The following is an 18,334-nucleotide window of genomic DNA, read 5'->3' as shown; positions in this document are numbered from 1 at the left end:
TACATGTATACAGATGACTTAATTTCAATTTGATATCTCAGTGTCACTAGAAAGTGTTCAGGGTCTGAGTTTTTACCCTACTTGCAAGTTAACAGATTAGCCAGTTCCATAGATACTAGCAGAAGACGTGACATGCCTGGGTCAGGGACAAAAGACAGTTTATTACTCACAACAATAGCACTAGCCTAAGTAACAGTATTGTGCCCCAATGTTATTCAAGCCCCAATTCTTACAGAATGATGTCATGAGAGCTATGTGTTGCCTGCCCATTGCACTGAAGACATTGCAGGAAGGTAATACTGATATTAGGAGTCCTAGATTGTATAGAGGAAAATCTTGGCAAACCTGATTATACTCTCCTCTGGATAAAAACATTTTCTTTCTTACTCTAGAATAATAACTTCTACTTTTACTATCCTAAGAGGTAACAATTTCTGTCTTCCAAATGTCCTTGGAAAGACAGTACAAAGTAAAATAGCTGTTAATGTCTTTGGTGACATGCAGAAATATACAATACTTATGAAAATTTTCCTCAAGAAAAAATCAATATTTAAGTGATGGAATATTGAAAGGGAAGAAGATGTCAGCTAGAAGAAGAGTAAAACCATCCTAAGATCAATAAAGGACGTGTGTTTTCTTCTGCAGAAAAGTTTATAATGCAATTAGTTGGACAAAGGAGGTTGCATGGCACTTTTGGTGACTCAAATATTGTCTTTATTTGAATGATGGGTATATAATCGAGAGAAGTTCATATGTTTGAAAAGTAGACAAAAGGTTGATGGTGATGTATTTTTCTGTATCAGCTTAGGTTAAGCTGAAAGTACTTTTCTCCGAATGCTCTGCTGGTATGGTTCCTGGTTAGGGCAGGCTGCAAGAGAAATTTGCAAAAAATTCAGATGGCAGAAGTAAAGCAGAAGGTGGACCTTCTGAAATTCAGTGTAGGGCACTAGATATTGCTTCTGCTTTCTCATGTTTTTGTGCATCTACTAGCTCACCTTGTTGGTATGTGGCAGCAGCCAGGCTGAGAAGCCCTCCAGATCCTACTGGATCTTCCGTTTCAGAATTTTCACGTTCTGGAACAAGTGCACTAGCAACTCTGTGACAAAGGGCACTACATTCTCCTGTAGGTCCCTTAGGCCAGGTTAGAGGTTGTGAAAATCAGATTTGAGTTCTAATTTATCCTCATGAGTTCCAGTTTATCCTGATGAGTCCTAGTTTATTTCCACTCAATTCTACTCTATCCAGTGCAGCCCTCCTTCACAACTGCTGACTCTGACAACCAACAAGACTTCAGGTACAACAGCCTCTCCATGATCTTCCTCATCAGATCCCATAGTTGTGTAAAGGATTACCTCATAATAAATTCTTTATTCTATATCTCTCCTTGTCATCTGCTTCTGTGATCAAACACCAATGGATCCAAATTCCAAATTCATTTTAACCTAAATTCCTAAAGTACTATTCACAGTAATATTTCTATTACTTTGTAACATTGAGTTCTCTATAATATTTGTGGATTTTTATCTTTAAATATTTATAACTGTATTACCATCTTTACAGCTTATAAATGGGAGACATTAATCATATTCTGAAATAATTTCATATGTTTTTCCATTGCTCCAAATACAAGAGGAATAAATAAATATTATTCCTTATAAATAAACTAGGCCCTACTGAGAAATAACTAATACAAACATAAATATATTATTGCTTGTAGAAAATCTGACTGTACTAAAATACTAGAATTTTTTTTTCTTTTTGAGACCGAATTTCACTTTTGTTGCCCAGGCTAGTGTGCAATGGCACAATCTCGGCTCACTGCAACCTCCGCCTCCTGGGTTCAAGTGATTCTCCTGCCTCAGCCTCTTGAGTAGCTGAGATTACAGGCATGCGCCACGACACCTGGCTAATTTTTTGCATTTTAGTAGAGATGGGGTTTCACCATGTTGGTCAGGCTGGTCTTCATCTCCTGACCTCAGGTAGTCTACCTGCCTCGGCCTCCCAAAGTGCTGGGATTACTAGCATGAGCCACTGTGCCCGGCTTAGAAAGAAATTAAGTGTGTCAGACTGTAAAAGAATAAAATAAGAGAGAAAAGAACAGAAAAGAGGAAAGAACACAAAATGAATTAGCAAGGTAAGGAAGAAAAAATTTTGTTTCCCCAAATCTAGAATTGATTGCCTTTCGTTCTCTGGGAAAAATCTACATTGAATACACAGAGAAAAATCAAAATCATTTTCTTATCAGTCATTGACTACATTAAGTGCATAAGGATTTTTTGGTAAAGTTTACAGACTTACATCACTGATCATTAAACTAGTTATTAACCACCATTTAATCACTTCTCATATGCTCTCAAGAATTTTCTATTATTTCAATACAAAGTTTCATAAAAATTAAAAGCTGTTAATAGAATAGTAATTCTTTTTTGCCTATTTTAGCACATTTTTATGCAGCTTTTATATATTTGTCCCTAAAATTATATTTTAGTTTATGGAGCACCTTAAAGACAACCTCTTCAAAACAAAATTGCACAGATTTCAAGCTTCACGTACTCCACTGACTCAGCCCAAAAAGATGCCAATTTATTTCAGTTGAGATAAAAAAAAAACTTTGCAAAAATCACTAAGTCATAATGATTTTATAATAGATCTAGGTTAAATGGATCAATAAAACACAATAGCAGGGCAACTTCCTTCCCACCATCTACACAGAATCAGTATGCTAAAAAAAGAAAATAACAACAACAAAAACGAAAAGCAACACCCATATGAATTTAAAGAGGAGGAATAACAAGAAGGGGATGGATGAGGAGAATTAGAGTTAAGAAATAGGGAAAATAAAGCCATGAGCATTAAGACTACTAAATTGTCTTCATTTATTCATATATGTAAAATGCTTCATTCATCCTAAGTACCATCATGGGTTGAGGCTACTAATCAAAATAAAATTCATGCAAATATATGTACATGATTTGCAGATGAGCCATGGCCTCCAGGTTTCTGGAAAGTTGCCAGTATTGTCCTTGATAAAGCAAACTTCAGGCCGTTCCAAAGCTCTAAAATTGTCTTTTATTGTCTTTTCTTTGTTAAAGATGCAGAGGTCACAGTGTGAGGGGAAAGAATGAGGTAGGAGGGATATTAGCCCAGACATAATCTTTATAAGAGATATGTGCTGAAGTCTTTACACCCCACGATAATTCTGACACTGGGATATCTAATATTTTCAGACAAAGAAGGATCAATTCAGCACAAAATCTTTAGAAAAGTATATGATCTTCTTTCATATATTTAAAAAATATAGCTATTTTTAGTGAGATTTTTAAAATTTTCTAAGTATAAAAATAATTTTATAATTTAAAATTTATCTCAAAAAAATTTTTTTTAGGATAATGTTATTAGTTAGAACCAGTTTATCTTCTTTTGGCTCAAATGGAGAAGAGATACTGCACAGTAACAATTGTATATTATTGGTTCTATATTGTTCTGAATTATTTAAAGATCTTAAAGGTAGAAATGGTGTCTTAGAGAAATAGTGCAGTGTATTTCTTGGAGTATATAGTAACTAAATGGAAGTTAAAAAGGAATTATAAAGTTTATAAAAGTAAGAATTAAAAATTTATAAATATAGAGTACATTTATTATTCATTCATTCACCGAGTATCATTAAATACTATATTGAGATCAAATGCTAGACATGTAGAGAGAAATGTTATCTCCCCTCTTAAAGTATTAAAAATCCAGTAGAAAATATAGATAAATCATCAAATTGTAAGGGTATGTATGTAGTGAATGGCATAACAGGAGAGCTCAGGATGCTGTTGCTCTTCAAAGGAAGAGCAAACCATTTTATGTAGACATTACATGTATATGTTTCATAAATATATGTATATGTTATATGTACGTGTGTGTGCAATTCTCATGCAATTATGTATTCTCCAATGACATACTCTGTAAAGTCCCAAGATATGTGTGATGAATAGCAAGATAGAGACCCAGGGAAGCCAATGGTATAGTTCCTATACTTCCTGTACAAAGGCTGGAAGGTTTGAGGTCCTGGAAGAGCTGGTGTTTCAATCTGAGTCCAAAAGCAGGAAAAACAGTTGATGTGCCAGCTCAAAGATAGGCAGATAGGAGGAATTTTCTCTTATTCAAGGAAGGGTCAGCCTTTTTATTGCATTCAGACCTTGAACTGATTGGATAAGGGCCACCCACATTAGAAAGTGTAATCTCCTTTACTCCAATTCAAATGTTAATCTCATCCAGACACACCACAGATACACCCAGAATAATGTTTGAAAAAATATCTGGGCACTCTGGCCGAATCAAAATGAATGATCACACCTGTTTTTGAAACTAGGCTGTATTTGTTGCTTTCTTTGGCTGATAGAATGTGGCAGATATGTCATTGTGCCAGTTCCATTCTGGGTTTTGATTTTAAGAACCTGGTATATTTCATGTTCTCTCTCAAAATTAGTTGCCATATAAGAAGGGACACTAGTCTGAAACCATGATGCTCGGAGGAAACCCACACTAGCCAAATGGAGTGACACTAAACCATTTAGTAAAGTCTTATTTGTCCTTTTAGCCTCAGATCAGCCAGTCCAACTTCCAAGCTCAATGCTGCTAAGTGAATGACCATACACAGAACAGAGAACTACCAAGCTAAGCCTAATAAAGATGAGATATTTCAGAAATAATAAACTACGAGTGTTTTAAGCCACTATGATTGGGGATGGTTTTTTACATAGCAATGAATACTGAAATAGGAATGAAGACAGTCACCAAAATCTTCAGAGAGATGATACATTAAAATTAAATATTAAAGAACACATTGGCATTGTCTCAGCAGGCAAGGGGAACAAAATAGAGTGAATACTATGTTCACAAGGCATATAGGCAAGAATGAACACTGATATGGTTTGGCTTTATGTCCTCACCCAAATCTCTTCTTGAATTGTGATCACCAGATATCTAGGGAGGGCCCTTGTCGGAGATGATTGGAACATGCAGCCAGGATGAGCGAGGAAAAGGAATTTCACAAGATAATGCCATCAGTTAAGGCAGGAACAGGCCATTTTCACTTCTTTTGTGGTCGAATATCATCAGTTAAGGCAGGAACCGGCCACCTGGATGTGTACGTGCAGGTCACAAGGGATATGAGGGCTTAGCTTGGGCTCAGAGGCCTGACATTCCTGTCTTCTTATGTTAATAAGAAAAATAAAATGAAATAGTGGTAAAATGTTGGGACTGCAAAAATTTTGGGGGACGGTATGGAGAGATAATGGGCGATGTTTCTCAGGGCTGCTTCGAGCGGGATTGGGGCAGCATGGGAACCTAGAGTGGGAGAGATTAAGCTGAAGGAAGATTTTGTGGTAAGGGGTGATATTGTGGGGTTGTTAGAAGAAACATTTATCATTTAGAATTATTGGTGATGGCCTGGATACGGTTTTGTATGAATTGAAAAACTAAACGGAATAAGAGAAGGAGAAAAACAGGTATTAAAGGCCTAAGAATTGGGAAGACCCAGGACATCTAATTAGAGAGTGCCTAAGGAGATTCAGCATAGTCCTGCCAGCAAAGATTATTTATTGACTTCAAGAGTTAAGAGTGGCAGTTTGGAGATAGCACCAATATCAGCTGTGATGGCTTGGAGAAACAGTGTAAACCGGCAGTGTAAACAAGAGCAGGGCATGTATGAGTAGTTGAGAACGGTGAATAGGAGCATGACTAGACAGAAGACAGTAGTGATGACAAGTTTTTTGGGGCACAATCCAAGTTGGTCTGGTGTCTGGAATGAGACAGGGGCCTAATAAGAAGGAGCATCTGTACATTAAATGGGCTGTACTTTGTAGCATTCTGAGGACACACCTGAATTCTGAGAAGGGAAAGTCGTAAAAGTATTGTCTATTCTTTTTTAAGTTGCTGGCTGAGCTTGGTGAGGTGTGTTTTTAAAAGACCTTTAGTCTGTTCTACTTTTCCTGAAGACTGAGGACTGTAAGGAATATAAAGATTTCACTGAATACTAAGAGCCTGAAAAACTGCTTGGCTGATTGACTAATAAAGGCTGGTCTGTTATCAGACTATATAGAGGTGGGAAGGCTAAACTGAGGAATTATGTCTGAAAGAAGGGAAGAAATGACTGCAGTGGCCTTCTCAGACCCTGTAGGAAAGGCTTCTACCTATCTAGTGAAAGTGTCTGCTTAGACTAAGAGGTGTTTTAGTTTTTGTGACTCAAGGCATGTTGAGTAAAGCTAATTTGCCAGTCCTGGGTGGGGGCAAATCCCTGAGCTTGATGTGTAGGGAAGGGAGGGGGCCTGAATAATCCTTGAGGGGTAGTAGAATAGCAGATGGAACACTGAGAAGTTATTTCCTTGAGGACAGATTTCTACGATGGAAAGGAAATGAGAGGTTTTAAGAGGCGGGCTAGTGGCTTGTACTATAGCATAGCCTGCCTTTGCTGGTGTGTGGTGATTAGGCCTGGTGGAACTACCATCAATAAACCAAGTGTGATCAGGGTGAGAAACAGGAAAGAAGGAAATGTGGGGATATGGGGTGATCGTCAGGTGGATCAGAGAGATGCAGTCATGAGGGTCAGGTGTGGTATCAGGAATAATGTGGGAGGCCGGATTGAAGTTGGGCCAGGAACAATGGTAATTGTGGGAGACTCAACAAAGAGTGAGTACAGCTAAAGGAGCCAGGGAGCAGAAAGTATATGTGTCAGGTGTTTGGAAGAAAATAGATTTTGGAAATTATGAGAGCTGTAGAGAGTGAGTTGAGCACAGTTTGTGATTTTAAGGGCCTCTAAACATATTAGGGCGGCAGCAGCCGCTGCACGGAGACATGACGACCAGCCTAAAACAGTAAGGTCAAGTTGTTTGGACAAAAAGGCTACAGGACGCGATCCCGGTCCTTGTGTAAGAATTCTGACTGCACAGCCCTGCACTTCAGCTGTGTGTAATGAAAAGGATTGGGATGAGTCAGGGAGAGCTAGAGTGGGGGCAGTCTCTAAAGCTGTCTTCAAGGAATGGAAAGAGGAGTGGGGAAAGTATTTAGGATCTATGGGGTCAGCTAGGTTTCCTTTTGTGAATTTATATAATGATTTTGTCAGGATGGCAAAACCAGGTATCCACAGGCGAAAGTATCCAACCATGCCTAGGAAGGAAAGGAGTTGTTGTTTTGTAGAAGGGATTGGGCTTTGGGAGATTAGCCGGACACGATCGGCAGGGAGAGCACGTGTGTTTTTATAAAGAATTATGCTGAGGTAGGTAACGGTTGGAGAAGAAATTTGAGCTTTGGAGGGGGATACCTGATATCCTTTGGAGAATAAATGCTGAAGGGGCAGAAGTGTGTCTTCTGGAGAAGATTCAAAGGAGGGGCTACAAAGAAGAAGGTCATCAATATATTGAATAAAGTGAGAAGCGGAGGGGTAGAAAGAAAGTTAATCATGAGAAAGAGCTTGGCTGAAGTAATGAGGGCTGTCCCTGAAACCTTGTGGCAGCACAGCCCAGGTAAGCTGCTGGGACTGATGGGTGTCAGGGTGAGTCCAGGTGAAAGCAAAGAGAGGCTGGGACGAGGGGTGCAGGGGAATATTAAAGAAAGCATGTTTGAGATCCAAAACAGAATAATGGATTGTGGAGGGAGGTATTGAGGATAGGAGAGTATATGGGTTTGGCACCATGGGGTGGATAGGCAAAACAATTTGGTTGATAAGGTGCAGGTTCTGAACTAGCCTGTAAGGCTTGTCTGGTTTTAGGACAGGTAAAATGGGGGAATTGTAAGGAGAGTTTACAGGCTTTAAAAGGCCATGGTGTGGCAGGTGAGTGATAACAGGCTTTAATCCTTTCAAAGCATGGTGTGGGATGGGATATTGGCATTGAGCAGGGTAAGGGTGATTAGGTTTTAAAGAGATGGTAAGGGGTGCAGGATTGGTCGCCAAGGAGGGAGTAGAGGTATCTTATACTTGTGGGTTAAGGTGGGGGAATACAAGAGGAGGATGCAAAGGAGGCTTTGGATTGGGAAGAAGGGCAGCAATGAGATATAGCTGTAGTCCAGGAATAGTTAGGGAAGCAGATAATTTAGTTAAAGTGTCTCGGCCTAATAAAGGAACTGGGCAGGTGGGGATAACTAAAAGGAGTGCTTAAAAGAGTATTGTCTAAGTTGGCACCAGTTTGGGGAGTTTTAAGAGGTTTAGAAGCCTGGCTGTCAGTTATGGAGGCAAGGGAAACAGGCCCTTGAAAAGAAGGTAATGTGGAGTGGGTAGCCTCTGTATTGATTAAGAAGGGGACGGACTTACCCTCCACTGTGAGAGTTACTTAAAGCTCGGTGTCCGTGATGGTCTACAGGGCTTCCGAGGTGATTGGGCAGTGTTAGTCTTCAGCCGCTAAGCTGAGAAGATCAGGGAAGGAGTCAGTCAGAGAGCCTTGGGCCAGAGTTCCAGGGGCCCTGGGAGTGGCTGCCAGGTGAGTTGAACAGTCTGATTTCCAGTGGGATCCCACACAGATGGGACATGGCTTAGGAGGAATCCCAGGCTGTGGGCATTCCTTGGCCTGGTGGTCAGATTTCTGGCACTTGTAGCAAGCTCCTGGGGGAGGCAGTTCTGGAGGAATACCTGGCCACTGTGGTTTAGGCGTTTGGAAGTTCCTGTGTGTTGGAGATGTGGCTGGGGTTCATCTCACAGTGGAGGCAAGGAATTGCAACTCAGAAATATGTTGCTACTTGGCTGCCTCTATTATTGCACACCTTGAAGGCGAGGTTAATTAAGTCCTGTTGTGGGGTTTGAGGGCCGGAATTTAATTTTTGGAGTTTTATTTAATGTCGGGAGCAGATTGGGTAATAAAATGTGTATTGAGAATAAGACGGCCTCTTGACTTTTTAGGGTCTAGGGCTGTAAAGCGTCTCAGGGTTGCTGCCAAATGAGCCATGAACTGGGTTGGATTTTTATATTTGATGAAAAAGAGCCTAAACGCTGTCTGATTTGGGATAAAGAAAAAGGAGCATTAACCTTGACTATGCCTTTAGCTCCAGCCACCTTTTTAAGAGTAAATTGCTGGGCAGGTGGGGGAGGGCTAGTCACGGAAGTAAACTGTAACCCGGACAGGGTGTGAGGAGGGGAGGTGATAAAAGGATTATAGGATGGAGGAGCGGAGGCTGAGGAAGAATTAGGACGTAGCTTGGCCTGGCTAGAAGGGGAGAGATCAGATGGTTCTGTAGAAAAGGAAGATTAGAAAGACTCAGCGACATTGGGGTTGGGACTGAGGGGACAGGTGGAAGGGAAAGAAGGAAGATTTGGGACGAGTTGCATTGGGAACAGAGACTAGGGAGGGACTGATGTGTAAAAGAATGCCTGGACGTCAGGCATCTCAGACTATTTGGCTATTTTACGACAAGAATTATTTAGATCTTGTAGGATGGAAAAAATGGAAATGCCATTTTCTGGCTATTTGGAACCACTGTTGAGTTTGTATTGGGGTCAAGTGGCATTGTAGAAGAAAATAAGGCATTTAGGTTTTAGGTCAGGTGAGAGTTGAAGAGGTTTTAAGTTCTTGAGAACACTGGCTAAGGGAGAAGAAGCAGGAATGGAGGGCGGAAGGTTGCCTGTAGTGATGGAAGCAAGCCCAGAGAAAAGAGAGAGTAGAGACATGGAGGGAAGGGGTTCAGGGGTTTTTACCCTCCAGAAAAGTGGGAAAGGGGTTGGGGTGTGGAAATAAGGGGTTGGGGTGCAGAGATAAGACTTTGGGGCACAGAAATAAGGATTGGGGTGCAGAGATAAGAGGTCGGGGCATGGAAATAAGGGATTGGGGTTTCTTGCCCCCTAGAAAAATGGAACTTGCTGTTAAGGGTGAAGGAGAAGGGGTTGAGGGGTTCTTGCCCCTCCCACAGAAAAGTGGAGAAGGGGTAGAGACATGGAGAGAAGGGGTTGGGGTACTTGCCCCTCCCCCAGAAAAACAGGACTTGCCACTAAGGGTGAAGGACCAAGGCAGGCATCCCTGCGTGGTCTGACACCTCTGAAACCTGGATGAATAATCAGAGAGGCATCCCTGCAATGATTAAACACAAAGGGAAGGCTGCCATCCCTAGTCTGTGACAAGCACCGGAGTTTTGGGTCCATGGATAAAACCTGTCTCCTTTGTCTCTACCAGAAAATGAAAGGAATTGAAATTAAGAGAAGGGAGAGATTGAAGTGTGGCACCAAGATTGAAAGGAGAAAGAGGTTGAGGGACAGTGAGAGAGGTTGGAGAAGAGAGTTAAAAGAGGCCGCTTACTGGATTTGAAATTGGCAAGATGTTTCTTGGGCTGGTCGGTCTGAGGACCTGAGGTCGTAGGTGGACCTTTCTCACGGAGCAAAGAGCAGGAGGACAGGGGATTGATCTCCGAAGGGAGGTCCCCCGATCTGAGTCACGGCAACAAATTTCATGCGCGTCCATGTGAAGAGACCACCAAACAGGCTTTGTGTGAGCAATAAAGCTGTTTATTTCACCTGGGTGCAGGTGGGCTGGGTCCGAAAAGAGAGTCAGCAAAGGGAGATAGGGGTGGGGCCCTTTTATAGGATTTGGGTAGGTAAAGGAAAAAGGGGGGTTGTTCTCTGGAGGGCAGGAGTGGGGGTCACAAGGTACTCAGTGGGGGAGTTTTTGAGCCAGGATGAGCCAGGAGAAGGAATTTCACAAGACAATGTCATCAGTTAAGTCAGGAACAGGCCATTTTCACTTCTTTTGTGGTGGAATGTCATCAGTTAAGGCAGGAACCGGCCATCTGGATGTGTACGTGCAGGTCACAAGGGATATGATGGCTTAGCTTGGGCTCAGAGGCCTGACAATAAGAATACAAGAAAAGCTCTGTATGTATGCATGTGTGTGTGTGAGATATTTTAAGAGTGGTCACAGATGCCTTACTGTAAAGATGACATACACCCACAACTTGAAGAATGAGAAAGAGCCAATCTAGCAAAGAGTAGGAGGAGAAACAATCTAGACAAAGGAGTGGCAAGGGCAAACATCCTCTGGTAGAAGAATTTGGCACATTCAAGGAAATGAGAGAATGTTAGCATTGCTTGAGCACAGTAACAAAGAGAGGAATGTGGCAAGATGCCATGAGAGGGGAAGAAGGGACTTGTTTATGCAATGCCTCTTAGGACATGGGAGGGATTTGGGCTATTATCCTAATGGGTATCAGAAATACTGAAGTGTATTAATTTGCTATACCTGTTATAATAAATAACCACAACTTTAGTGGCTTAAAACAACACATGTTTTATTATCATGCAGTTCTTGACTTCAGAAGTCTGAAATGGGTCCCCTTGGGCTAAATCAAGGCGTCATCAGGGTTGTATTCCTTTCTGAAGTCTCTGGGAGATAATCTATTTCCTTGCTTTTCCCAGCTTCTAGTGACCACCAACATTCCCTGGCTTATGGCTGCTTCTGCCACCTTCAATGCCAGCAGCATAGCATGTTCAAATATCTCTCTGAATTTGACTTATCCCCCACCTGTTATTAGATTGGCCCCACCCAGTAAGAAAATTTCCTCATTTTAAGGTCAGTTGATTAGCAACCTCAATTTCATTGACAACCTGAATTTCCCTTTGCCATATAACCTAACGTATTCACCAGTTGGAGATTAGGACATGGGCATCTTTGGGTGGAAAGTGCATTAGTCTGCCGACAACAGGTGGTAAAATCAGCACAGTAGGAGCCCTCATAGAAGACATGGCATGAGTGTAGGAATATGTTGATTTCCATATAGTCAGAAATTGTACCCATATTTATATGTATGCATACAAATAACTCTAATGACAAACAACAAATCATTTTTACTTATTAAAAATAAGAAATCCAAATAGGTAATTTTGGTTGCTGAGTAAAGGTTTTCATATGGATATTATGCAAGGGTATTTAGCTTTCAAGTAGGCTAACAGAATAATCAGAGAAAAATCAGAGCATTTATAGTTCAAATTATTATTTGACCATCAAACATTTTGATATCATAATTTTTGGGTTGGTTTCTTCAGGAAAACAAAACCAGAATTTCCCGGGGTTTGTGTAGCAAAACACCCTCTCTCATTTAGAGCTTGTTTCAGGAAACAGGGATTTCATAAGGATTCTGTTGCTTTTCATTACCTTTGTAGAAATGGCTGATAAGAGAAAGCTTCTGCTTTTCAGGGCCCATCTCTAAATCATAAACCATGTCTTAGAAAAGATTTAATAAAAAAAAAAAGTAAGTTGGAAAGAGTGAAGTCAGACCCTAATTGTAGTCATAGTCCTCCCTAAGGCACAAATTTGACCACAAATTTGCTTTCCAATATTTTGATTCAGTAGTATTAATTTATGTATTTCTCCTTCAGAACTGTTTTCTTGATTTGCAGTTTGATAAATATTCAAAGACATTCTTGTTACAATATTTAACATAGCTAGAATCATACAATATTAAGATTAGGGAATTTACTTTTATTTATTAGCTTTGCAGATCCCCTGGTGACATTTTTCAAGTCACATTTATTGTATCATAAATACCTTTATTGTTTTCACCAGTTCCTGTATTCCAAAGAGTAGAACCAAGAACCATTCAATTTGCCTCTTTTGTGTTTTACCCTCAGTGCTTTTAACTATAGGAAAATTCCCCTCAAATCCAAATTTGAGATCCCTAAGTTTACCAATGTTTCTCATTTTCTAGAAAGTGATGTCTTGAGTACATGTAAGGATAAGCTCAATGAGCTACAGAGTAGGTGGAGAGAAATGTCTTGAAATGATTTTATAGGCATTATTTACACACTGTCCTTTTTATTTAACTGTGGACTTGTCTTAGTTAATTAAATAAGATTTGCCTTTAAATGTAATATTTCTTACATATTTTATCTGATTTTATCCTGGTAGGAAGTATGAGTAAAAATTTCATAAATATAGAGTACATCTGTTAATATAGGTTTTAATGCCAGTTTGAGCATTTTTGAAAACATTTTGAACAGTTTTCCAGACAAAACCATCAATAAGCATTAATATTCTACATAATTATCCATCTTTGCTTCATAGGGTTATAATTTTTTAATATTTCTCATAGAACACCTTTCTTGAATTCTGAATGGTGAGTTAGAGGAAATTATAAAAGTGTTTTATTCCAGTTTGTACAAATTTATTTTGCTGAAACAAGGGTTTTACATATATGATAAAAAGGAAAAAGACTTCCTCCAGATGACCATCAGAATTTTGAACATTATAAACAATACCATCAATATTTCAATTAAAAATACCAATTAAGCCACATGTGATATCTCATGCCTGTAATTTCAGCACATTGGGAGGCTGAGGCAGGAGGAATGCTTGAGTTCAGGAGGTTGAGACTAGCCTGGGCAACAGAGGGAGACCCCGTCTCTCCAGAAAAGTCAAAATTAGCTGGGCATTGTGGTATCCATCTGTGGTCCCAACTACTTGGGAGGCTAAGCTGGGAGGATCCCTTGAGTCTGGGAAGTTGAAGCTGCAGTGAGCTATGATTATGTCACTGTACTCCAGCTTGGGTGATAGACTGAGACCCCGTCTCAAAACCAAAAACAAAAAACAACTGAAATATTGTTATCAGTTTCATTTAGTCTCGCATAATTAATTTTTATCCCTTCAGAACCAAAGGCATCAATAAGCATGCAGGAAGCCATCCACTCCTGGACGATGGTGTTTTGGAAATTCTGATTTAGTCCTCTGGCATAGTCTGGCAGGTGGTAATGTCAGCTTATACCGGGACTCTTGTAAGCATTAATCTACTCCTTTAACTACCAAGAGCCTACAGTAGCTGATATAGTCCTTACTGACATTATCATTCCTTAGAAGTTTCCTCCAAAAGATGTAATTTCTTTCCTATAGCTTATATAGCATGAGCTTTAAGGGCAATGTTGTGGTTGGGGGGAACATGTTTTATGATATGACTGAATGCTCACTGTAAATTTTATAATAGTCACCAAAAATATAAGAACAGAGGAGATTAAAATTTCCTGTTGAGGCATAATCTATCATTTTTTAGAAAGGATCCAGTTAAAGTTTACCCTGTATATAAGAACATAATGTGAACACTAGGGACACTGAAAAACCTCCAGAGCTTTCAAGCCATTCAGTAGAATATGTGTTACATGTGCAGCCAGCTGAGAAGGGTATTAAAAACCTAAAGACAACATTTTAAAGAATCGATTTGTTCTAGCAATATCATGCCAGGCTTTGCACATGAACGTGAGAACACTTCAGTCTATCCTGAAACCGAATGACTGGAAATAAGTTCTTATTAACAGTATCTTACTTGTACATAATTGACCTATGGAAGTTGAGCTTCTCTTTTTGATTTGACAGCTCTTCCTATACTGTTGGTTTGACAAATAGAATGGCCCTCTTTCACAATTGTGGTGATCTAATAAACAATAGAAAATACCAAACCTATCCAATTATTTCTAGTCACTCCTCGTTAGAAGGAAAATGAGCAAATATTGCACAAAAGAGTAAGGATGTCAAATATATCTAAACAGTTTTATTATTTTAAATTTCATGCTTGAGTTTGGGAAAGGCAATATCAAAAAGATTGGTGAGAGGACACTGATCACTATATCAAAATATGAGAAGTCATGGGTAAATTATTGTAGTCTTGGGTTCTATTAGAGTGATGGTATATTAAATAATAGAAGAAGGTAACATAAAACAACTACTTATTTCAGAAGTGAAACATTTTATTGTTTATTATCAAATAATTTATAAGTAGGATGAAAACTTAACAGGATTGCAGTAGAGAGAATTCTGATGGGTTAAGGAAACTCTGCAATCTGGGCTGATTACACAGAATAATCCATTAGCCTTTTTTACGAAAAGGCTAAATACTTCCAGACCAATTTTAAAATATTAATCCTCTACTCTTTATCATACCAAGCTTTATTTGTCTAGTAATTTGGATATGTTTACATAACCTTATAAAAATGTATGATCAGATGCTAAATTAAAGCTTTCAACTTTAGCTTTAAAATATTAACTGATCAGCGTAAGATGATGCATTTTACTTGCTGAAATTTTTACTTTAATTAGAGGGATTACTTGTTTATTAACTTAATTTAATACTAGCCCAAAGTCTTAAAGTCAATTAATAATCTTGGAAATTGCATTTAAATTGCCCCTACAGAACAACACAATCAAAATGTATATAAACTGTTTCTCAGAGAGATAACCTTTTATAATTTCACCAAGATAGAGTAGGCAGAGTATTAGTGATTAAGTTCACAGGATTTGCAACATAGGTTCCACTTCACAAGTTCTTTTAAAGGGTATTAATATTTATAATTCAATTCAGTTAAACACATATGTTTATATTCTCATAACCTTACATAATTTATGGAAACAATAATAATCTTTCCCATAAACATAGCATAGGAAATTTAGCAAACTCTAATGATTAGATTAGCAATAAAAAATTATACTCAGGTCTTACATAAAATATGCTTGCTGTGATAGACTGCAAAAATGGCTGGACATTCTTCTGCCTTTTTATGCATCCTTCCCTTTGTAATGTGACTTTGCAGTTCCATTCGTCAGAAGGTGGAAACTTTGCACTGTTTCTTGAATCTGGGCTTGGCCATGTGACTTGCTTTGGGCAAAGGGACATATCAAAAGTGACATAAGCAGTGGCTAAAAACCAAAATGAGACTGCTGTCTCTGATCTTGAGAACGTTGTAATCACTGAATCAGTCCAGGTAAACCTGCTGGATGAAGAAACAGTTGGCAAAGGCATTGCCACTATCCAACTTACAGCAAGCCTACTGCCCGATACATGAATGAGGCTATCTGAAAACCAAGCACCAATGAATCTGGCTCAGAGAAGAACCAACAACCAGCCAGGTGAACCGCTGAAGCATAAAAAATAAATATTTACTGTCTAAAGCAAATTGTTGTTTAACACAACAGAAGTTAACTGATATAAAAACTAGTACCCGGTGTGGGGTGTTGCTATAACAAAACCTAAAACATCTAATAAAATACTAAAATACGTAGTATTGGCTTTGGATGGAGGCTGAAAAAACAGTGAAGAAACTGTTAGTGAAGGCTGAGACAGTGGCAGACAAAGTTGTGCTATAGTGGAATATTTCGCAAAGCTTTCATCTGCAGAAACTTGCAAGATGGAAAATGTACCTAATGAACTTGTGCCTCTAAAAAGATTTGATGATAGATGCTGAGTGTGTCAACTGGCCCCTGTTAGCTGCATATAATAATATGGAAACAGAATAAGTTTAAAAATGAACAGTTTTGTTTACAAGCAGATTTTAGAAGAAATAAAAAGAAGCCAGGAATTGCTGGGTCAAAAAATAAATTGTCTCCCACGTTGGTAAAAATTCACAAAGTAGGAAATGGCCTAGTATAAAGACAGACAAAGATGTGGCTGGTTATAAGATCCATTTTTAAAAAACCTCTAAAAGTTCTAAGGTGGACAGAAGAGTCCTCAGCAAGATAAATTGTCTCCTAATAATTCTAAGGGCATTTTTTTTTCATAGCAGCCTACCACATCTAAAGTGGAGGAAGGCCTGTTTTGAAATGATTTAGATGTGAATTTTGGAAGTGGAGAATTTTAGAAATTACATACAATAGATGTAAATCAGATTCATAGGCAATCCGTGAGTTTTTAAAGACCATTATACTAACAAATCACTGCCAGCTTGGACTAAAATCAATTACAAAAAGAAAGATTTCTAGGCTTCCAACATTTTGGGGGCAGAAATCAGACTGAGAATCATGGCCATTTCTAGTTTGAAGGATGAAAATCCTAGAGGTAGAGGCAAGAGATCCAGAGAAAACAGACAGACAAATCACTCTCAAGGAGCCGAAATAGAACTCACTCAAGGAGCTTACACAGACTTAGAGCAGGGGATCCTTTTAACATGTGCCTGGATGGATTTCAGAATTGGTTAGACCAATGGCTGCTCTATGCCTCCCATTCCTCATTTTTCTGATCAGAAGTATCTATTACAATTACTCTGCTCCCATCTCACCCTTGTATATTAGGTTGGTTGACCACAGGTAACTTACATTTTTAGTTTATAAGTCTCTGGATGAAGAGCAGCTGCATCCAATGGGTCACATTTATACCTATATTAGAAACAAATTATAAGAACCTGGACTTTGAACCCGATGACATAATTGAATGAGACTATTGAAATTCTGGAAGTAAGCATATTTTTCATTTAGGAGAAATAATTTGTGGCTGAAAACAGTCTGCAGTAGATTTTAAAAATTGCTACAAATGTTCCATCTCTTTATACATATCATTTTACAACCTGATTTTGTAGTTCCTTCCATCAATGGTTGGTCTATTTCATGAATCTACCTGTTCTTTCTAGGCTTGGTCCTGTGAATTACTTTGGTCAATGAGACATGAACAAATATGATACAAGCAGAGGCTTTAAAAGACTTGCATATTGGAGCTTGCTCTCATTTTCTGTACTTGGAAGTCTGCAATTGCCATCATGTGAACAAGCCCTGGCTAGCCTCCTGGATGATTATAGCCAAATCACCTCCATCACTCAAGGTGACATTGAGTCAACTGCCTGAAGCCATCCTAGACCATCCAGCTTCAGCTGAAACAGCCCAGAATAAGAATCATATGAAATAATAAATTATTGTTGTTTGAAAACTACTAACCGTTAGAGTGGTTTCTGACTCATCAGAAACTAACATATATTATGTTCTTCATGGCAGTAAGGTGAAAGAAAAGATGCATAATTTCTTTAAGCCAAAATTCCAAAGCAACTTAATTCATCGAAAGATTTACTTTGTTCCCCTTGCTGTGTCCATGTGTTCTCATTGTTCAATTCCCACCTATGAGTGAGAATATGCGGTGTTTGGTTTTTTTGTTCTTGCGATAGTTTGCTGAGAATGATGATTTCCAGTTTCATCCATGTCTCTACAAAGGACATGAACTCATCGTTTTTTATGGCTGCATAGTATTCCATGGAAAAGAAGGTTAAAAAAAGAAAGATTTACTTTGATTAAAATAAATGTTACACAAACGAGATACTTATAACTCTTCTGTATTCATTTATCAAATATTAAATATTTCAAAGAAGATTTTATTTTATTTTATTTTATTTTATTTTAAGTTCCAGGATACATGTGCAGAATGTGCAGGTTTGTTACACAGGTAAACGTGTGCCATGGTAGTTTGCTGCACCTATCAATCTGTCACCTAGGTATTAAGCCCTGCATGCATTAGCTATTTGTCCTGATGCTCTCCCTCTCCTTTCCCCTCTGACAGGCCCCTGTGTGTGATGTTCCCCTCCCTGTGTCCATGTGTTCTCATTGCTCAGCTCCCACTTATGAGTGAGAATATGCAGTGT

At 38.9% G+C, this 18,334-nt stretch overlaps 1 long non-coding RNA gene across 2 annotated transcripts in view; it reads left to right on the top strand.

The window, feature by feature from the left end:
• The window catches only part of LOC129529346 (uncharacterized), a 139,921-nt gene extending 122,321 nt beyond the window's left edge, over nucleotides 1-17,600 (top strand). For both annotated transcript variants that reach the window (XR_008674843.2, XR_010132407.1), the window contains exon 4: nucleotides 17,339-17,600. This is a non-coding gene — a long non-coding RNA (uncharacterized lncRNA). The remainder of the gene's footprint in view (nucleotides 1-17,338) is intronic.
• The last annotated feature ends 734 nt before the right edge of the window (nucleotides 17,601-18,334 follow it).

The sequence above is a fragment of the Gorilla gorilla genome, chromosome 22, assembly GCF_029281585.2.
Source record: "Gorilla gorilla gorilla isolate KB3781 chromosome 22, NHGRI_mGorGor1-v2.1_pri, whole genome shotgun sequence".
Classification (NCBI taxonomy): Eukaryota; Metazoa; Chordata; class Mammalia; order Primates; family Hominidae; genus Gorilla; species Gorilla gorilla.
This window is presented reverse-complemented; position numbering and strand designations above follow the sequence as displayed.